The 21990-nt window shown below is 45.0% G+C and overlaps 1 protein-coding gene across 1 annotated transcript in view; it reads right to left on the reverse strand.

Annotated features, from left to right (window-relative positions):
* Positions 1-21990, reverse strand: part of LOC126091960 (uncharacterized) — a 387115-nt gene that overhangs the window by 238983 nt on the left and 126142 nt on the right. The gene's annotated exons all lie outside the window — the stretch shown is intronic.

A 21990-nucleotide genomic window follows, 5' to 3' on the forward strand; every position in this document is an offset into this window, starting at 1 on the left:
GACCGGGCCAAATATCTCAAGAAATATGCATCACACGAAAAAACTACAAATAACGAAACTCGTCTAGCTTGAAGGGGGAAACCACATGGCGCTATGGTTGGCCCGCTAGATGGCCTTGCCATAGGTCAAACGGATATCAACTGTGTTTTTTAAAATAGGAACCCCCATTTTTTATTACATATTCGTGTAGTACGTAAAGAAATATGGATTTTTTAGTTGGGCCACTTTTTTCGCTTTGTGATAGATGATGCAGTAATAGTCACAAACTTATAACTATGTGGTATCACGTAACATTCCGCCAGTGCGGACAGTATTTGCTTCGTGATACATTACTCGTGTTAAAATGGACCGTTTACAAATTGCGGAAAAGGTCGATAACGTGTTGATGTATGGCTGCTGTGATCAAAATGCCCAACGGGCGTGTGCTATGTATGCTGCTCGGTATCCTGGACGACATCATCCAAGTGTCCGGGACGTTCGCCCGATTGTTACGTCGTTTAAGGAAACAGGAAGCGTTCAGCCACATGTGAAACGTCAACCACGACCTGCCACATATGATGATGTCCAAGTAGGTGTTTTAGCTGCTGTCGCGGCTAATCCGCATATCAGTAGCAGACAAACTGAGCGAGAATCGGGGATCTCAAAAACGTCGGTGTTGTGAATGCTACAGCGACATCGATTGCACCCGTACCATACTTCTATGCACCATGAATTGCATGGCGACGACCTTTAACGTCGTGTACAGTTTTGCCACTGGTCACAAGAGAAATTACGGGACGATGACAGATTTTTTGCACGCGTTCTATTTAGCGACGAAGCGTCATTCACCAATAGCGGTAACGTAAACTGCCATAATATGCACTATTGGGCAACGTAAAATCCACGATGGCTGCGACCTTGGCGGGTTAATGTATGGTGCGGCATTATGGGAGGCATGATAATTGGCCCCCATTTTATCGATGACAATCTAGATGGTGCAATGTATGCTGATTTCCTACGTAATGTTCCACCCATGTTACTACAAGACGTTTCACTGCCTGACAGAATGGCGATGTACTTCCAACATGATGGATGTCCGGCACATAGTTCTCGTGTGGTTGAAGCGGTATTGAATAGCATATTTCATGACAGGTGGATTGGTCGTCGAAGCACCATACCATGGCCCGCACGTTCACCTGATCTGACGTCCCCGGATTTCTTTCTGTGGGGAAAGTTGAAGGATATTTGCTATCGTGATCCACGGACAATGTCTGATAACATCTTCAGCGCATTGTCAATGCATGTGCGAACATTACGGAAGGCGAACTACTCGCTGTTGAGAGGAATGTCGTTACACGTATTGCCAAATGCATTGAGGTTGACGGACATCATTTTGAGCATTTATTGCATTAATGTGGTATTTACAGGTAATCACGCCGTAACAGCATGCGTTCTCAGAAATAAGTTCACAAAGGTATATGTATCACATTGGAACAACCGAAATAAAATGTTCAAACGTACCTAGGTTCTGTATTTTAATTTAAAAAACCTACCTGTTACCAACTGTTCGTCTAAAATTGTGAGCCATATGTTGGTGGCTATTACAGCGCCATCTATCACAAAGCGAACAAAGTGGTCCAACTAAAACATACACATTTCTTTACGTACTACACGAATATGTAATAAAAAATGGGGGTTCCTATTTTTTTAAAACGCAGTTGATATCCTTTTGACTCATGGCAGCGCCATTTAGCGGCCCAACTATAGCGCCAGTTGGTTTCCCCCTTCAAGCTGGACAAGTTTCGTTCTTTGTAGTTTTTTCGTTTGACGCTTATTTCGTGAGATATTTGGCCCGGTCACGATCAATGGACCACCCTGTATATGCGCTTTGCTTGCAGCAGCATATTGGTATTGTTATTTAAGCCCGCCGGACAAGAAAATTAGTCACCTCTACGAGATATTCAGGCAATAGTGAGCAACACCGCATCTAGCCTTGATAAAGGCTTCAATTTGGCGAGCAAGACGTTGCACAAGATTCTTTACTTATGCCTTATCCAACTGGAGTCATTCATTAATGATTATATTCTGTAGATCTACCAAACTGACGGGTTAGAGAGTGGCATGTTTCACCCATTCTTGCAGATAGTTCAAAACATTTTCTATGGGACTTAAATGGAGTGATTCAGTGGGTCAGGCAAAGTGTGATAATGTCTCTGAGTGTTTGTCACATCAGGAATATATGTTGTTATACTTCACGACTCAGAGCTGTAGACAAAAGGGTTCAAGTAATGCAGTACTTTTCGTTTCGAGACTTTTCGCATCCACAGAAGCCGCACAGGAACATGGTATAAGTGTTATGCTTCGTTCTTTGTTCTGAAAGAGTGAAAGAGGTGTCCAGTATCAGGACTGACTGATAGCTAAGGGACGGTGCTAAGTTCCCTCAGGATCTGAGACATGTGAGGAGGGGGGGGGGGGGGAAGGGGGGAGGGGCGAGGTTTAAAGGCAATCCTGTTACAACGAACTGAATTTGTTGTTGAGCTGCAGCCTTCTTAGCACTCTTAGCAACTCACAAGGGTAATTCCTCAGACACAGCCAACCAATTCGATTCCAGTTTGACAGGTCACCTATGTACTGCCTAAAATGAAGGGCTCTAGAATATTGTGGCTCACAATCCCCCCTCCCCCGTCCACGAGTTTTTTGGGAAATCGTCCCTAAAGTTCATGATGCACAACAGACTCAAAATTGACGGGATAGATTGGTAATTGAAAACTGAGCAATATTCATCATCATGTATGGGGGCCAAAAGCCGGCAAAAAATTGTTACAGCTACCACTTATGTACACATAAAGTTAAAGCCCTACAACGAAAGCGACATTATCCGGGTGAACAATGCAACAGACTGAGCAGTGAAAACGATAAAAGGCCCTGCTCACGACGAAAATCTTGTCGGAGTTTTCAGTTTACTTGTTGGCTCTCTTGAGGATGATATCGCTTCGTTCCTTGCCAGTACTAGCGTTATGCCAATGTTTGTTTACTGAATGCGGCTCCCCACATAGCGGCTCACCCCTCTTTGGTAACTTAGTGCTTGGCTACCACAGGGGCCCCAGCCTTTGCAGCACCTCTTCCCATTTCATGCTGCATGCCTATCCTCTTGTTATTCTTCTTTCCCTTGCTTGGGGTATCTGTTTTTTCCTTCTTTCTTCATTCTCCATCTCCTCCCCTTCCTCTGCTTGGGCCGTTGAGGTCTCCCTTCCTCCCTGTGCGCTCTTGAAGGCTAGCCCACACGTTTGACGTGTAACAGGTGACTGGGTAATGCATAATTTCCAGCCTGAATCGACAGGTAGGGTTTGCATATACCTCTGGCACAGGCCAGGCCCAGGGTGGACTGGCTGCCTGAGCCGTTATCTTCCCAAATGCCAATTGGTCCCTCTGGAGTTCAGGGGGTGTGACCTGATGTGTGAACGATCACCTAAGGCTGGTGAGCCCTTCCCAGAGGGGGGCCCCAGTCAGAAGGAGTGCACCATCGGAGACACTGGCAACCATGGGGGATTTTTTCACAATGGGCCAGTCATTTTCATCTCTGTCTACGTCTACTAAATGTAAATGGAATGAGGCTAAAGATTCAATGACTCTCCCAGCTGCACCTCAGTTCCTCATGGAATCATGTACCACAGAAGGTCAATCTTTTGCTACGGTTAATCCGTTTATTATTCAGAGAGGTGTTGATACAGGCCCTGTGAAATCCTGCTCTTGCTTATGTAAGGGGTTTGCTTTTGTTGACCAATTGTGATTTTCAAACTCAGCAACTGCTTACAGTTTCGCTTCTCCACAGCTATCATGTTCGTATCGCAGCTCATCGTATGCTGAATTCTCCGTGTGTTGATATTTACACTCAGTTGCTTAATGGACTATCTGAGAGGGAACCCAACATTATCTCTCTGATCACGTCGTCACTGCGGTCGATTAGGTAATGAAAAAGGTTATGCAAATTTGGTGTCTACATGCACTCTTTTTCTCATATTTGATAAAGTATTGCTTCCATTGAAGATTATGGCAGGCTATGAAGTCATGAAGTTCTGACTGTACACTCCAAACCTGATGTATTGCCATCAGTGTCAACGTTATAACCACACGCACGTGTCCCTTCAAAACACTGTCATATGTGTTACTTGCGGTACAGATTCTCGTGAGGGTGATTGCCCACCTCCTTCTTCCCACTGCATCAGTTGCAATGGCGACCATGCTGCGTCTACCTGTGGTGTCCCGTTATCTTGATGTGTGGGCCATCCAGGAGATCCAGGTGAAGGGAAAAGTACCCTACCCTGTCGCTTGCAACTTGCTGGCTTGTCAAAGCCCTGCATTTTACCAACCAGCAGATATAGTACCATTCTCGCTATGCCTCAGTCCACGAAGGACATGGGCACGCAGACTTGCAGCCTCCAGTTCGGTACTGCGGTTGTGTATTCGCCCATATCATGGCAGCATCCCTATCTCCTTCTTCTGCAGCTGTGCAACAAGCTACCAAATCTTCGCCCTGGTAGAGAAATCACCTGCTACACAGATGGCAGGCCAGAAAGGACAAAAGGAACACTCCCACGAAGACTTTTTATGTTCCTCCAATCAACAAACATCTGGGTCTACGTTTGACACTCATAAATATTCCGAAAAATCGAAGAAAGGCAAACGCTGTTCTCTTGTCCTGACTCGGAGATCCTCTTCAATGGTGTCACTGCGTGATACCCTCTCCCAGTTGACCTGTATTTCCTGGTGCGCGTCGCCTACCGTTTTTCTGCCATTGAGTCCAAAGGCTGGCACAGGGAGAATACCGATAGCTCTGTAGATTCCATGGAACAGGATCCTCCAGCCTCCGCACCCTGTAGCAGTGAAGGATGGTACTCGACAGCCACTATGGTCACTGCCCTTCGTTTGTTCCCTCCTCCTCAGTCCCCATTTGGACTCTCCTCCAATGGAACATTGATGGCATTACATCCAACAAGGAGGAATTACGACTGCTCTTGGAATCACAATGTCCAGTTCTTTTTCTGCCACCAGGAAACGAAACTGTGTCCTCACGACCTCTTTGACCTCTCGTGTTTCCTTCCAGTCCACTTTGACCTTCCTCCTCCAAGGACTGCATATAATCTCAAGGGTGAGTTATTCTGCTCATTCAAGATGACGTCCCTAGCCACCGTCTCGTTAAACACGTGGCTGAAAGCTGTTGCAGATTGCATTTTCCTTCCTCATTTCACCTTTTCTCTTTGTAACATCTACATCCCTTCGTCATTCATTGTCACTAGGGCAGACTTACTCCAGCTTATTGGTCAACTCCCTCACCCCTTTCTGGTGCTTGGTGACTTTAAGGCCCACAATGCTCTTTGGGATTCTTCGTGAACCTGTTCGAGATGTTTCCTCTTGGCTGACCTTCTCAATAAACTGAATCTACTCTGTCTTAACACTAGGGCAACCATGTTCCTTTCAGATTCCAAGCACATCTATTCCTCTCGTTCTGCACTGCCCAGCTTGCCCATCATCTCGAGTGGTCCATTCCCTCTAACACATACTCGAGGGGCTATTTCCCGTGTGCTACCCGTTCGCTGACTCCTACCCCAGCTGCGTGTAAACCCAATTGACAGCTTTTTAAGGTCGATTGGAGGCTTTACTGCTCCCTGGCGACCTTCACTGAACAACATTTCCCCAGTTGTGATGACCAGGTAGAGCATCTTATGAACGTTATCCTTACCGCCACAAAACGTTCCATAGCTTGCACTTCTTTACCGCGCCGTGTCCTAGTCCCCTCGTGGACTGAGGCGTTCCACGATGCACTTCATACACAGAGGCGTGCTCTCCGCGTTTTTAACCGTCATCCTACTATGGCGAAATGTATTCGTTATGAACAGTTGCGTGCACAGAGTCGTCACATTTTTCTGGAGAGCAAAAAAGTTATCTGGCTTTCATTTACTAGTGTTTTAAGAGTTCATTCTCTGATTTCCGGTCTGACCACATCAGATGATGTCACTGTGAACTCTATTGCTATCTCCAACACCTGGTCCACTATTCTGCGGAGATTTCGAGCTCCACTCACTATCACCACACCTTTTTCGCTCAGAAATGAGTGGAGCAGGCGCAGGTGATATCCTTCTCCTCTCAGAATCGTGTCGCCTTTACTATGGAAGAGCTTGACCATGCTCTCATCTCATCCTGATCTTCTGCCCCAGGGCCAGACGGTGTTCACCTTTCTCTTGCGGGCAAGCACTTGTTCCTTCGTATATACAATCACATTTTGGCTAATGGCACGTTTCCTAGACGTGTAGGCACTGTCATACCCATACCCAGGCCTGATAAGGACAAACACCTCCCTTCTAGCTATTGCCCCACTTCTCTCACCAGCTGTGTTTGCAACGTGACGGAACATATGATTCATGCTGGTATGGGGGCTCCAGTCTTGCAATCTACTAACGACTGCATAACGTGGATTTCATGCGCGCCGTTCCACAGCTGACCAACTCGTGACTTTGTCAACCCACGTCACGAACGGTTTTCTGCGAAAATACCAGATCATGGCCATATTTTTTGATAGAGAAAGCCTGCGACACCTGCTGTACTCTATACACGTGGAGGTTGCAAGGCTGCCTGCCCCAGTTTCTTCGGGAATTTTTAAAAGACCGAGTTTTCAAGGTATGTGTATGTTTGGCCTTGTCAGCCATCTTTATCTTAGAGAACAGGGTGCCTTGAGGTTTTGTCCTGAGTGTCGTCCCTTTATTACATCAAAAAGAGCTGACCACAGAGGTTATCTTAGAGGTGTTGACCAGGAAGTTGGCGGAAAAAGAGGAAAGAGAGAAGATTAGAGTTACGAAAGAGAAATCAAGGAAGATGAAGGATGATAACAGCCCACTGTTTTTGGAAACACTTGCTGACTCGTCTGAAGAAACTGTTGAAGTGAGTGATTCTGATGATGATATCATTTTTACGGAATCCTGCACGACTTCATGTCAGTCAAGAGTTTGGACATATTGAAGAAGCTAAGCATACATCTAGATTTCTTCAATAAAGTTCCTATTTCTTGGGATTCAAACACATCCTACTGAGCCATGCTGCAGCTCACGTTGGTGCTGTTTGTAGGTTTCCGCCCTCTGTTGGAGGCCAGACGGTATCGTTTAGTTGGCATGGTTGCGGTTGTTTGTCTTCTTCTCGTGTTGACTGGCGCCACTCTGTTTCGCAAGCATTGCCTGTCCGCTAATGGCAGCAGCAGCGGATATCGATATGTAGTAACTGTTGCTCTATCTTTGGGGCGACGCCGTCGTTTTTTTCGGGTCGTGTGAGTGGACTAGTTCAGTTGGGGACTCAGGAGGAGCCAGGTACGGGCAGTGCGAGAACGCGCCGGGACTGCTGACGTCACGCGTGGACTGCAGGATGGAAGGCCTGTGGTCACGAGGATGCACGATCTCGTCGTAAACCGGATCCAGCAAGCTTTAAGATGAGCACATTTGAATCGTAGAGAAACCTCCACCTTTGGGATGTCCCGCGATTCTCCAGTGACTTGGGTTCGTGTTGCTGCTCGTAGTGTCGCTGAGGCGAAGAGCAGCGAGTGGAGTGCTTGGGAAAGGCGGATCTGATTAGCTTTCCTCGACTTCTTATTACTATTTACTGCATTCAACTTGTTACAATTTGTTAAGTTCAACCAGCGGTAATTTTTCTTGCCTGGGGGCTGCTAACGCCCCAGTTACCTGCCTGGGGGTTAGTGTTTGTAACGGCAGTGTACGTTTCCTCGGCTTGCCGTTGCTGTCCGGTAAGGCGTGTAATTTTGACAGCTGTATTGGCTGTAGGCCGATTTGTGATTCTTCTACTCTGGTGGTAATGATTCCTTTCTCGTTCCTGGCGCTCTAAACACAGTATTCTGGGGATGTAGTCCAGAACGCTGGTTCCATCTTTGGCGTATTGTCCCATCGTTGCATTTGGTTTAACGGACGTCAGGTAGTTTCAGCAAGATTATCATTGGTCATTCGTTAGACTGCCACTAGTCTAAGTTACCATCTTGCGAAGTGAATGCAACTCTTGGCTGCCTATCCCATCGCTCGCGAAAGTGTTTGTTGCCGGACCTTCTCAGAGGTCCATACCTAGAGCAACGTCTGTGGCCCCTTGGTTTTTGTAAGACATGTGTGTTTTAAAAGGAGGTCTGATGGCCAGTAGTTCAGTGGAACGTTATTTCAGTCCACGCCTTCTGCGGGTATAATCTACCTCAGTACCCTTTACAGAACTTATGTACTGGTCCCTGTGTTTTATTATTTATTACAATACCTTGTAATGCCTACAAAAAATGTTATATATGTATAGTTAATAGTTCTGGTCGCCTTCTGGATTAAATCTAGCAGTGTACTGTTCAGTGGATGTTAAGGGTTCTGTTACGAAGTTTATCATCATCTTATTTCACCCGTTTGGTGATCAGTTGTTTGCTTTTTAATTAACCTTTGCTATTGTATTTGCTGTTTTACAGCAGGTTTCTAAGTTTTTTGTATCATCGCCGTTCCTGGCGTGTAAGGCCTTCGGTCGTGATTGTGTTCCCTTGCCTTAAAATTCTAATTTGGTATTTGTATTTATGCAGTAAGCCTTTAAAACTTTATTTACTGCCATTCCTGGCGTCTGATGCCTTCTGCTGTGTTTGTGGCGACGTTCCTTTAATATTTCAATACCTGTAATTTGTAAGTTGCAGCGAGTTTTAAGCAATTCTTAATTTATTGCCATCCCTGGAGTGTAAGGCCTTCTGCCCAGATCACAGTGGCTTGCTTTTAAAACAGTATCTGCTGTATCTGTATTTAAAGGTGATTTGCTAAATTGTAACTCACTGGAAACACTATTATATACACATTTGTTTATTCCTTCATTAATACCGTGTGGTATTTTTATTCATTGTTGAGTCTGGAATTACTGGTTTAAAATAAATTGTGTGTAACTGTAAAAGGCAACCAATAGTAACTGATTACGGCCCCGCCCACAGTCGTGACCGAAACCTGCCTTCCCTTGACTACCAGGTTTCACCTACCTTGCAAAGAAAACTATGACAAATCTTTAGATGACAAATGACAGGGAGAAGAGAGGAGAGAGGAGAGAAATAAAGGAAGAGTTCAATGGACTATTAACGGCCAATGAAGAGTAAGAAGAATTCATTTTGTAATATGTGCAAGATCACTGGAGACAAAACAGTGATTGTAGAAGAAACACACTGAAAAGAAAATTGTGCTAAAGCTAGTATTGATGTATGATGCATTCTTACATTTTGTGTGTTCTGATGTACAGGAATACTTAAATTTCTCCCATTTAAATATCTGTAAGCATATTTGCGAAACATATATAGGCTGATTTCAATTGGTAACACACTGGTAGAAAGCCAGGGTGCATGTATAACATCGAGATGCAGGCACGGCCACTGCTGAGGTTCTGAATAGCTATCAATGGCATTTACCCAAGTGTGCTCCACACGTTTTCCTCATTCGTGCGCTAGAATTTGACTGGCAAACATCTTCGTTCTCTTTTACTGCAGCCCACTTTCCATGCTTGTTGCCTGGACTTTTAGCACTGCTCCGTCAGGCTAAGAGATGGATACTCTGTAGTCCCGTAATACATTATTACAACAGTCTACTTTCCGATGTAACTAACAAATGTTGTTTTAGAACTGGGTTTCTGGTATTCGTCTGTTGTATTACATTATATTATAATAATTTGATTACTGTGATTACTAGGGCCCGGATTTTAGTAACAAGTCATATTTTTTTCTGAACTATAGGGTGAATTTTAGAACAATTTATACATAAATATAGGCATTTTAGTGTCGAAAAATGTATTTTGATTGTGTGTATAAAGTCATATTTCAAAAAATTTTAGTAATAGGTCATATTGCGGCTAACTTTTAATATAATAGGTCATATTTCCGTCAATTTTTGCTAAAAATGCATATACCGTTTTTCTCGTATCTTACGGGACACACGAATAAGAAAATGTATATGTTGCTCACGAAACAATATTTAACGTGCTATTATGAAAGATAAACAGATAAATTAGTACACAGCTTTATTTCTCAGGACTGTAGCAGAAAATCGGTGTACCGCAACAGTCGTTTCGCGAACATAAAACATTGTTGCACAGAGTCGACAATACGCTCTCAGAGCCAACAAAGGCGGCTTCTGCCGTAATAATCATCGCAGTCCCACAGGTGTTCCCAGTAACCAGTTTAAATACAGCCTTTGCCTTGTTCAACATGCCTAAAGCAAAGTGCTGCGCCAGCGTGAAGTTGGGAGGATATGTTCGAGAATATGGAGAAAAGTTCTTTAGTACTGATGGGAAAATATTATTTTGTAAACTGTGTGAAGTTAAAGTTAGTGCAGAAAAGCGCTTTAATGTGCAACAACACTATAATACCGCTAAACACAGCAGCTGTGTGAAATGAAGTGCTGAAAATAACAGCAGGCAAATGCTGTTATTTGAACAGACAGGTCAATCGTCAACTGTGCAATCATTCTGCAAGGATTTGTGTGAGAGGATGGTGTCCTGCAACATCCCATTGGAAAAGCTGAAGAATCCACGCTTCAGACGGTTCTTGAAGAAGTACACAACACATCCACTTCCAGATGAATCTACACTGAGAAAGAACTATTTATCCGTATGCTACAATGATGTGCTCAACAAAATACGATTTACTATTGCTTAGCAAAAGATCTGGCTGTCGATAGATGAAACTATGGATATTAGTGGGCGATATATTGCAAATGTTGTTGTTGGTGTTATAAAAGTTGATGGCCCTGGAGATATGTTCGTACTAACGTGTGAAGCTCTCGATAAACAATTCGACGATTGCTATTTTGTTTGACAACTCTCTGAAGCTACTGTGGCCAGATGGTGTGAAAAGAGGCAACGCTTTGCTGCTTGTAACAAATGGTGCTTCATATATGGCTAAAGCAGTCAAAGGGCTTCAGATTCTCTACCCCAGTATGGTGTACGCCACTTGCCTTGCACATACGTTGCACAGAGTAGCCGAATAGGGGCGATCAAATTACCCTGGCGTGGACAAATTAATTTCCTGTGGCAAGAAAATCTATGTGAAGGCTCCGCTACGGGTGCAGAAATTCAAGGAACAAGCACATTCAACGGCCCTCCCACATAAACCTGTTCTTACACGATGGGGTTCTTGGCTTAATGCTGCTGAGTATTAAGATAATCTTCTGTGTGCTTGATAGCGATGAATCAAGTGCTATCAAAATTGTGAAAGAAGTTTTTACAGATACATTGTCTCGAAACTTATCATACATCAACGCCAATTTTTCAGTGATATCAAAAGCCATCAAACGACTGGAAGCTGTTGGCACTCAGCTATGTGAGGCCCTGTGTATTGTGCAACATGTGCAGAGTGGGTTGGGTCGAGCTCGTGGTCATGTGGCTGACAAAGCTAAAACCAAATTGCAAAGTGTTCTCCAACGGAATCCTGGATATTCTACTCTGTGCAAAATTAGTGACAGTCTTTCAGGGAATGCCGCAACGTTTGAAAATACTGAAACAAAGCTGAACTCCAGTGACCTGGCTGCCTTCAAATACGCTCCAGTGACGTCTTGTGAAGTGGAGAGGAGCTTTCCCATGTGCAAAACTATCCTCAGCGACAACCGTAGATCTTTGACAATGGGAAACCTGAAAATGCACCTTGTGATCCAGTGCAACTTTGCAGATACTGAAGATTGACATATAGTATTAAATAAAGTGAAACGCTTTAAATACTATGTATAAATAAAAACATTGTTTTACTGTTTCGATGGATGATCTTTTCACTATACTTTGTGTTTAGAAAATAAAACATTCAGACATTCAAAAAATAGGTGCAAATTAGCCACAAACCCTACAGAAAGAAAGAACTATACTTACAATATTTTGAGAACTGAATTATGTAGTACTTTATGGTGAATAAAAAATTAAATAAACAAACAAGAATGCTTTAAATAAAGTTCTATTAGGTCATATTCTATTTTTAAGGTCATATTTATGTAAGTTTTAGGTCATAAATGCTTGCATATTTCACTGTTTTTAGGTAATTAAAATCTGGGCCCTAGTGATCGCTGTATATTAGAATTGTGCCCATTATATTTTAGATGTCGTCATAAGGGAAACCGCTAGGCTGAAGGAGCTAATGCAAAACGTGTAGGAAGAGGTGGAGGAAGCCGAGAATGTGGAGGATCGCCAACTGCATGAACCGCTACCTGTTGATGATGGGGGCAAGGAGTCTGATGGTCAAATTACAGAGAGTGACCATTACACTTACTCAAATAAGGATGCCAGCGACGACGGAATCGACGGCCATTATCAAATATGACAACTTCTACCTCGGAAAGGATGGCGTCACCAAGTGGATGAAGAATCCTGCAGGCCCGCAGAAGGTTGGGACCAGATCTTGGATCATCATCAAAGAAACTCCTGGACTGACGAGAAACGCAAGGATTGCAAAGATTATCGAAGAAGCCCTTAGTCTTTTCATTACACCAGACATTGTCCAGATCATCGTAGACTGCACCAATAAGAAGACAGAGACGTGTATCGAAAACTACGAGACCAAGGCAGATAGCCTGTATCAGAAGACGGACAAACATGGCATGGCTCTCCTCGGACTTCTCTATCTAACAGGGGGATTCGAGGCTGGACGAACGAAACTGGCAAGCTTCTGGGCCACTGATGGGACTGGTGTTGAGATCTTCCCCCTGACGATGACCATGACTCGAGTCAGATTCCTCCTGCACTGTCTCAAGTTTGACGAGCTCAGTACCCGACAGGCTCGGCGTGCACAAAATAAACTCTGTCCATCCGTGAAGTCTTGGACCAGTTCAACAGTAACTGCCAGGACAGTTATATCCTCGGTAGCAACATTACGATCGACGAGAAACTGGAGAGTTTCTTCGGCCGATGCTCTTTCATTCAATACATCATGACAAAGCCGGTTAAGTATGGCATCAAGATCTTCGTCGAGGTATTCTACACCTCCTGCATGGAGGTGTGCGTCGGAAAGCAATCTGACAGGACTTTCCACAAGAGCAACTCCCTATCTGATGTGATTGAACGCCTCATAGCCAAGATATCTTCATCGGAAAGAAATCTAAGGTGGAGAACTGGTACACCAGCTTTCCACTTGCCATTACACTCCTATGCAAGCACAAGATGAGCCTGGCTGGAACGTTAGGAACAACGAAAAAGAAATCCCTAAGGCAGGGCTTCCCAACCTTTTCAGCTGGCGGCCCCTTCTACAGTCGAATATCCATGTGCGGACCCCTAGTCAGTCAAGAGCACAGTAACTTTAATTTTCAGAGCGAAACCCATGGGAACTGAAAGCTTCTTAATATTAGTACCATGTTCCCAGTGACCCCCCTCCCCAAAGTATCAATAGTCTTTGGAGGTTCTTGTGATTGTTCTTCCTTTGGTCGTCCTCGCTCCTCCTTCATTTCAACTGGAAACTTCCCTTGTTGTGAAGGCGATGGAGAAACCGCACCCTTCTTCAATGATCCCGACTTCAGCCACGAATCCATGTTAGAAGTAATAAACTGGTCAAAAATTGACTTATGATATAGGTATTGCACTGACAAAGCAAGTTTAACATTTAACGATGCCTGGGGCCGCATACGTGCCATTGAGCGCTGTGATTGGTCGACAAAGCTCGCTGCGCGCATGCGTAAAAGATTTCAGCACATCTAGCGCCGTGAGCCGGGACACAAACGACCCCCGAATTGTTGCGAAACAGTCGATCAGAGAAGAAGCATTCTCTGGCACTAAACTGTGTATGCGTTCTCACTTAGGAACCGCAATGGCTGCTTGGGAATACGACCTGAAGTAAAAGTACACATGTTTTTTACACGAAAAAAATAGTGATGAGTTTGATTTTCACATTTTTATTAAATAATTTTACTCATTATTTTACACGATTTGGTGGAAGGTGGCCGCGGACCCCCTAGAAAGAGCCGTCGGACCCCTAAGGGGTCCGCGGACCACATGTTGGGAAGCCCTGCCCTAAGGCATTCTCTGAGACCACTGGACATCCAGTCTGCAACAGCATGTTCAGAATCAGCAACCAGATCACCTTGGCGTCCTACGTTCCAGAAAAGAAGGTTTTGATTGTTCTCCCCACCTTTCACCGCGAAGATCATATAGACAAATCGACTGGGGACAAGAATAAGCCTGAGTTGGTTACCTACTACAATAAGACCAAATTGGTATCGACACCGTCGATCAGTTGAGCGGAATTTTCGACGTTGCCAAACGTACAGAAGATGGCCGCTCAGGATCTTCTACTCACAATTCAACGTCGCTGGAATCGATGTGCAAGAGATCGATTTCTGCAACTCGCCTCGGGCAACGCTTACACGTCCACAATTCCTCAAAACCCTCGCCCTCGCCGTTCTTCGAGATCAGTTTTACGAGCACCAGGAGGCATCCAGGAACCTTCCTAAACCGTTGCAGCAGCGCCTCAAGGACTTCGTTCTAATTCCAGCAGCCAGGCCGTGACACCCACTCCGCCAAAAAAAGTGGAAAAAGATTCAAGGTGTCGGCCGTGTGGCCACAAGAAGGACAGAAAGACGAATTACGTACGCAAAGCCTGCGCTCAGGACATCTGTCCCGACTGCGTCCTTGAAACTGAAGTATCTGTTGTGAAGGACGAGCACACGCACAGACATAGAACTTTGACTTTTATTCTATCTTGGATTTATTATGTAAGTACTAATGCGCTCATTGTCAAATGTTATACAGATAAATAAGTTGTTCATTGCAAACTGTTATCAAGATACGTGATTTGCTCACTGTAAAATGTTCTGAAGCTATAATAACGTCTGGAAAAGGAACGAAACATAAATCAACAAAGTAGTAGAGGTCTTACACCAAAAATAAGTGAGGCAGGATAGTTGTGTTGGAGGTATAGGATCCACCTGTCTAACGGAGGTTTAATACCAATAGAAAAATATACACATTTTTTTCAGTATTAAAGTGGGTTTTAGATACTATATTTAAGTTCGTTGCGGAATGTGTCAATGTTAATTAATTGGAATGAAATTTGGCGCATTATCAAAAATTATAAATAGTAAAAATTAAAAAAAATCTGGGGGGGGGGGGTGCACTCAAATCACATGGCAGCTTTTTGCAACTTCCGTGTAATGATCACCCTAATGTCACAGGTGTCTCATCCGGTCTTTCCACGTTTGAAAGGTTTTGGTTCATTTTGTATTCCGCGGTCACTTACTTCGGTATCTGCCGTTTCTGTGTTCGTGCGATGGGTGAAAGGAGGAATCGTAGTGCGATCTACCGCTGCAAAACCATGTCGGACTCATCTTTGTCATCTTCCGTTTCGGTGCCATTATGGTCACAGATTGTGTGAAGAAGTGATTCCGATTCGCTTAAGACCAAAACTTCTTAGGATTTTCAATCAGATCGGCTAACAAAATTTATTTTTGAATTTACTGAACGCTTCTCTCATTGCTCTCTTTACGCTCATTTTGGCTTCGTCCAGGTTTTGTTTGTCACCTACATACTTAAGTCGCTTAAATGTGTCATTACGGTCTCGTTGCTTTCGTGCTAAGTTTCTAATACGGTTGGTCTTTGTCATCCCGCACAACCTTATTCCATCGTCTTTCGGACGAGCAACCGAGATAGTATTCTTCCGATATTTCGGCTGGTAACCGGACAGCCGTCTCTAAGCTGAGAGCCAGTGACTGAATTAAAAGCAACTGAAACAATCATATAGTGCGGAGTAAATGAGGGAATATTTTAACCGCCGGGGGAACTTCAAAGAACACCACACACTCTTTCTCAGCACGTACTAATCTAAGGCGTACTGTACAATGCTGCTGAATTTCATCATTTTTTGTTCCACTTTTTCTTCCTATGAGTTGAATATTTGATGTTGACTACTCTGATACTTTTACAATTTATTTTCTACCTTATTTTAGCCAGTCGCATAAAATTATGAGCTGTAGCCGCATGAAGTTGCTGTGGCATTAAAATAGTATGAAGAACTCAGCTCGCAAATGCGCGAGTCACTATATGATTACAAGAAGTTCCTTTTGTAGCTAATAGATGGCTGTTAAATGTATTCCAAAGCGAAGCACAGGCTATGTGTTCCGTATGGTAGCTGATATTAGTAAACAACCAACAAGGCGCGGAGAGTACTCCGTGGTGATGAGGAGATGAGTTTATAGCGACTGCTGGAGTGTGCACAACAACCTGAACACACTGTTTGCGGGCTACCATCTACAGGTACCACCAGTAAGTGACTTCAGGCGAAAAATGGGCTCATTTTCCAATACACATACTCCCAATTGAGAACAAAAAGATAGTCACAAGAAAGTGTTCAGTGTGCTACTCAAGGGGAAAAAAGTGAAAGTTTGTGCCTGTCCAAAAAATGTGTATTGCTCTACATTTAGAAGACCTTTTGAGGTCTGCCATACAGAACAGTCATACTAGTTAATATGTAATTAATGTATTAAATCTGATTTCATAGCAACCAGTAAGTTGTTGAAGTACGATATCATTGGGTTAATATACCTTTTAACACCTTACGTTCACTGATGCCCGCCTCTCTACATAGTGCTTCGATAAGCTCGGGTCTCTTACATTACCTTCATGAGTTAGGCCTTGTGAGTTCCTGCCTACTCTTTTAATATAGGGTGCCTAGGAAGCTGTTTTCTCGGATAGCTAGACAAAAATACAAGCAAATCTTATTAGTGGAGATTTTTGCAGTAAATTAAATTGACAATACTTAACTTTTTACCTTTTAACAAAGAGGTGTCGCAAGCAAATGACGACATGCTGTATGCTAATATTTAAACATTAAACACGAGGGTTGGAACTTAAATAGTGGCAACTATTTATTCACAACCGATACAAAAGAGGAACATGTTTGCACCTGTTACCGTCCTTCAAAGTAGTCACCAGCGCTGTGCAGAACCCGTTGCCAGCGATGTGGAAGGCGTAGTATACCGTTAGCAGAGCCTGTTCTGTTGATGGGGCGAATGGATTGGTCTACTGCCTGTCGAATCTCTTGAACAGTTCTGAACGGAATGTCATGAAGTGGTTCCTTCACCTTCGGAATCACATCAAAGTCACAAGGACTTAAGTCCGGGGAGTATGGTGGATGGTACAGTACTTCCCAGTCCCATCGACTGAACAGAGCATGTCCGCAGCTCGTGGTCGTGCGGTAGCGTTCTCGCTTCCCACGCCCGGGTTCCCGGGTTCGATTCCCGGCGGGGTCAGGGATTTTCTCTGCCTCGTGATGGCTGGGTGTTGTGTGATGTCCTTAGGTTAGTTAGGTTTAAGTAATTCTAAGTTCTAGGGGACTGATGACCATAGCTGTTAAGTCCCATAATGCTCAGAGCCATTTGAACAAATTTTTTTTTTTTTTTGAACAGAGCAGTCACAGCTTGCGCTGTATGCGCCCACGCATTGTCGTGCAAAACGATGGGTGGGTTGCGTTCCTCCGCGGCAGACCGTCAATGTTCGTTTTTGGAGCATCACCTGCGACCAACTTTGCGAAAGAAGTGGCGACACGTTGTGCGCAACCCACCCATCATTTTGCACGACAATGCGCGGGCGCACACAGCGCAAGCGGTGTCTGCCCTGTTCGGTCGATGGGACTGGGAAGTACTATACCTTCCACCATACTCCCATGACTTACGTCCTTGTGACTTTGATTTGATTCCGAAGATGAAGGAACCACTTCATGGCATTCACATCAGAACTGTTCCAGAGATTCGACCGGCAGTAGACAATAGACCGTTCCATTCGCACCATCAACAGAACAGGCTCTGCTAACGGTAGACTACGCCTTCCACATCACTGGCAAGGGGCTCTACACAACGTTGGTGACTACTTTGAAGGACAGTAACAGATGCAAACATGTAATTATTTTGTATCGGTTGTAAATAAATAGTTGCCACTATTTAAGTTCCAACACTCATAGATCACAAGTCACAGCTCGGCTTCTAGTGCAGCCTCGGCTAGCTGGAGCGGCGCTTATATTCTCTTCATAGAGCGGTGCTCCTGTCGTGGTGTCATCCTGGACAGCGTTCTATTGGCTGACAGTCTCACAGCCTTCTCTACTGTTACGTTCCAGGCCGACGTACCGGCACTTGATATTACGCCGGAACAGGTCTCCATTAGCTTCTCAGACAAGGTATCCAGATCACTCTCAAATAGACGTGTTGCACAAGCAAGTGTCGACTCTTACAGTGGACAGGAGGACCCCACCCTGATAGAAGGAAGAATATAGGAAGACACCGTTTCAGAAAAATCAAGCAGGAGAGGAAATGACAATACTGTTGTTGAAATACAGTGTGTTGGTACCACAGACATTCTGGTGAATGGGCCACAAGATGGACATCCCCATGTGTTTCACACACAATCTCGGTGCCCAGCAATAGGCGCGGCTGGCCGCAAAACTCTGCAAAAGCGCCCAATTCAGAAAGAAGAAAGAAGAAAGAGACACGAGTCCTGAAAAAGTAAAAATGATTCGAACAAAGTTCAACAGGACACCATGTTCAAACTTGGTCTAGAAATCAACGACAGCGGGCCCAGAGAGCCAGTCAAGCTTACTTATGTTGTCATGATGGCTGTAAGAACAGAAAAGCGAACCATTGGTATCTAGTTGACTCAGGGTCGGACGTGAGCATGTTACCACGGCAGCCAACAGTTCGCCCACAACAAACATATGGAAACTGTGAAGTGAAGTGTATCTGGGTTTCAGCAAGAAGTGCAAGTGGAGGGTCATGCTTGCAGACTTCATTAGTCAGCAAGGAATAAAGATAAATCTTAATAAGGCACAAATTAAAATGAATAGGAAAGTCATAACAGGTTCTATAGGCCAATGCACAGCGAACACCATATGTCCACCCTGCAGTTCAAATATATAGGAGAACAGACAAAAAGTTGGGGACCAGATGAGAAAAGTGCTGCATGATACTGCCCACCATATTAATATGTCACTGGTCAGCCAGTCTTTTGGTAGCCGAAAAGATTGGCATCCGGCTGATTTGCTGCAGCAAAAGAGGAGTTTGAAGAGATGCTGCAAGTGGGGGGTTATAAGCAGGTCAGTCAGCCCATGAGCCCCATCACTGCATGTGGTCAAGAAGAAAGATGACACCTGGAGGCCCTGCAGACATTACCACACGTTAAATACACACATCATTCCAGGCTACTATCTGGACCAAATACAAGAGATTTTGCAGACATACTTGCAGTTGCCATGGTCTGTAGCGTGGTTTATTGTAACAAAGCATACAGTCAGATATTGGTAATGGAAGAAGACATACCCAAAATTGTTGTGTAAATCTGTTTGACCTTTTCGAACATTTGCATATGCCATTCCGTTTGAAGAACACCACATACACTCCTGGAAATGGAAAAAAGAACACATTGACACCGGTGTGTCAGACCCACCATACTTGCTCCGGACACTGCGAGAGGGCTGTACAAGCAATGATCACACGCACGGCACAGCCGACACACCAGGAACCGCGGTGTTGGCCGTCGAATGGCGCTAGCTGCGCAGCATTTGTGCACCGCCGCCGTCAGTGTCAGCCAGTTTGCCGTGGCATACGGAGCTCCATCGCAGTCTTTAACACTGGTAGCATGCCGCGACAGCGTGGACGTGAACCGTATGTGCAGTTGACGGACTTTCAGCGAGGGCGTATAGTGGGCATGCGGGAGGCCGGGTGGACGTACCGCCGAATTGCTCAACACGTGGGGCGTGAGGTCTCCACAGTACATCGATGTTGTCGCCAGTGGTCGGCGGAAGGTGCACGTGCCCGTCGACCTGGGACCGGACCGCAGCGACGCACGGATGCACGCCAAGACCGTAGGATCCTACGCACTGCCGTAGGGGACCGCACCGCCACTTCCCAGCAAATTAGGGACACTGTTGCTCCTGGGGTATCGGCGAGGACCATTCGCAACCGTCTCCATGAAGCTGGGCTACGGTCGCGCACACCGTTAGGCCGTCTTCCGCTCACGCCCCAACATCGTGCAGCCCGCCTCCAGTGGTGTCGCGACAGGCGTGAATGGAGGGACGAATGGAGACGTGTCGTCTTCAGCGATGAGAGTCGCTTCTGCCTTGGTGCCAATGATGGTCGTATGCGTGTTTGGCGCCGTGCAGGTGAGCGCCACAATCAGGACTGCATACGACCGAGGCACACAGGGCCAACACCCGGCATCATGGTGTGGGGAGCGATCTCCTACACTGGCCGTACACCACTGGTGATCGTCGAGGGGACACTGAATAGTGCACGGTACATGCAAACCGTCATCGAACCCATCGTTCTACCATTCCTAGACCGGCAAGGGAACTTGCTGTTCCAACAGGACAATGCACGTCCGTATGTATCCCATGCCACCCAACGTGCTCTAGAAGGTGGAAGTCAACTACCCTGGCCAGCAAGATCTCCGGATCTGTCCCCCATTGAGCATGTTTGGGACTGGATGAAGCGTCGTCTCACGCGGTCTGCACGTCCAGCACGAACGCTGGTCCACCTGAGGCGCCAGGTGGAAATGGCATGGCAAGCCGTTCCACAGGACTACATCCAGCATCTCTACGATCGTCTCCATGGGAGAATAGCAGCCTGCATTGCTGCGAAAGGTGGATATACACTGTACTAGTGCCGACATTGTGCATGCTCTGTTGCCTGTGTCTATGTGCCTGTGGTTCTGTCAGTGTGATCATGTGATGTATCTGACCCCAGGAATGTGTCAATAAAGTTTCTCCTTCCTGGGACAATGAATTCACGGTGTTCTTATTTCAATTTCCAGGAGTGTAGATATGGCAGAGGTTCATACACATATTATTAAAAGGACTCAATTTCTGCTTTGTGTATCTCAAATTACATGCTGGTATTTTCCAAGATAATGGCTTGGCACGACGAATACCTCAGAATGGTGTTCGACATGGTATGCAAATGCAGTATAACAGTCAATGAAGCAAAATGTGCTCTGCAACAGAAGCAAGTAATATTCCGTGGGCATGCTGCTTCAGCAGCCAGTATTTGTCCATCAAAAGACAAGATTGACGTAATGAAGGGAATACCGCGCCTTACAGATTATCAACAGCTTTCTAGGGGTTGTGAATTTTTACCATTGACACCCACCGTTAGCAGCAGAAATTCAAGCACTGCTGACAACAACGCTGTCAGGTAACAACACAATGGGCCGATGCACTCTGCCATGTACACTGGAAATCCAAAAACTTTCAAAAAGGTCAAACTATCCTCCAATTCACAACACACCGTTAGCGATGGTGGTAGATGCTAACCAGTGCAGCCCTCCAACAATATGTAGCAAAACATTCAACCCTTGGTTATTTTCTTTCGTAAACTCACAGAGACACAAACGAAGTAGAGTTCTTACAACTGGGAGCTATTAGCCATTTACGAAGCTGTGCGAAGCTTCCGCCCGTCCATCGAGACCAGGCCTTTCGTAACCTTCACGGACCATAAACCTATCTTGTTTAGCCTTTAGCATGTACAAGAATAGTTATTACCCATCACATATTCCTCTAGTTTGAGTTTATCAGCCTGTCCACAACAGACATAAGGCACATAAAAGGGGCAGAGAACGTAGTAGCTGATTTCTTCTCACGAATTAAAGCTACCTCGTGCACAGTTGACTACAACAACTCAGCACAGCACAGGCTACTGATAGGCGCTGCAGGAATATTTAAAAAATGGTTCAGCATGGTTACAGCCTGATCAGGTGCGACTATTGGCGGTTAAGGGTATGATTTGGAGTGATATGTCCAAAACCAGCACCAAGCCTCTTGAGGTGTAGAAGTTACGCAAAGCAGTTTCTGATAGTATTCATAATCTAGCGTACCAGAGCGCAAAAACAAGCATTAAACTATTGACAGGAAGGTTCTTGTGGCTCAGCATAAAGATAGATTGTCGCCAATGGACGAGAACATGCATAGCCTATCAGCAATGTAAGGTGGGCGCACACATGTGCACAAGGATGTGGCAGAGT

The sequence above is a fragment of the Schistocerca cancellata genome, chromosome 7 (genome assembly GCF_023864275.1).
Source record: "Schistocerca cancellata isolate TAMUIC-IGC-003103 chromosome 7, iqSchCanc2.1, whole genome shotgun sequence".
In the NCBI taxonomy this organism is placed as follows: Eukaryota; Metazoa; Arthropoda; class Insecta; order Orthoptera; family Acrididae; genus Schistocerca; species Schistocerca cancellata.